Source organism: Mycetomoellerius zeteki, unplaced genomic scaffold (assembly GCF_001594055.1).
Source record: "Mycetomoellerius zeteki isolate Tzet28-1 unplaced genomic scaffold, Tzet1.0 scaffold1086, whole genome shotgun sequence".
Classification (NCBI taxonomy): Eukaryota; Metazoa; Arthropoda; class Insecta; order Hymenoptera; family Formicidae; genus Mycetomoellerius; species Mycetomoellerius zeteki.
In genome coordinates, this window is record NW_017256003.1 from 19865 (window position 1) to 20839 (window position 975).

Sequence of the window (975 nt, forward strand, 5' to 3'; positions counted from 1 at the left end):
AATGCAATAAAATAATTATAATAATTATAATGAGCTCATAAATCATAAATTACAATTAGTATATTATGAAAATACAGCTGTAGATAATAAACGCAACAAGTTAAAAAGAATTATAAATGTAAAATTGTTTAAAAATTTTTTATTCTTTCGAGTAATTGTTTTACATGACTTATTATGTTGCGATAATGTGTAATAAATACGCATGCGGAGAAATAATTTTATTAAAAAATCTTTTGAGAAATCAGGATATGGTGGGGGGTTCAAAAGTTATATTTTGTGCCAACTGGAACAGAAAATTACCAATATTTTTTATAACAATTTTTTTCAAAATTTTTGACAAATATTTCTTCTAATTTCAGAATGTAGTTACAAAAATCATTAGTTGGTATATTTCAATTACTAAATAAATTTCCGTTTTGGTTTTCGTAAGTTCGAAAAGAACTATAACGATGCACCCGCAAAGGCATCATTCCTGACCAGTCTTCCGTCGGATGCCGCTGCACCCTGCTATCAGGAGCAGCAGCGAGGAGGGCGCGATGCGCCCGCATTATTTTAAACGAACCAAAAGACAATTCACAGGTACCACCGGCGATCCGTGACCCGCGAAACATCGCGAGGCAACCCGCGGGAAACCGCCGCTCCGCCGAAGACCGGCGAACAGGCGCGAACCGAGCCGAACCGCGTCAACCCCCGCTCGTATTGTTCACTAGCGGAAAGCGCCGAATTACTCCGGAACAATACGAGCGGGAGCGACAGTTAGTATAAAAGACGAGGCGATTAACAGACTCGTCTCCTTTTTTGCTTCTCTGAGCCTTACTCCGAAACCGATCCTCGAGAATCACTCCTGGCATTTCAAGGCACAAGAGCGGTCGGGAGAAATCGTTCTCGGTCACTGTCGGGCGTTCCCGACAACGACACAACGGACCGCTCCCGGCTCCACTCACCGGTATTACCGACCACCATAAAAGCCGCGGG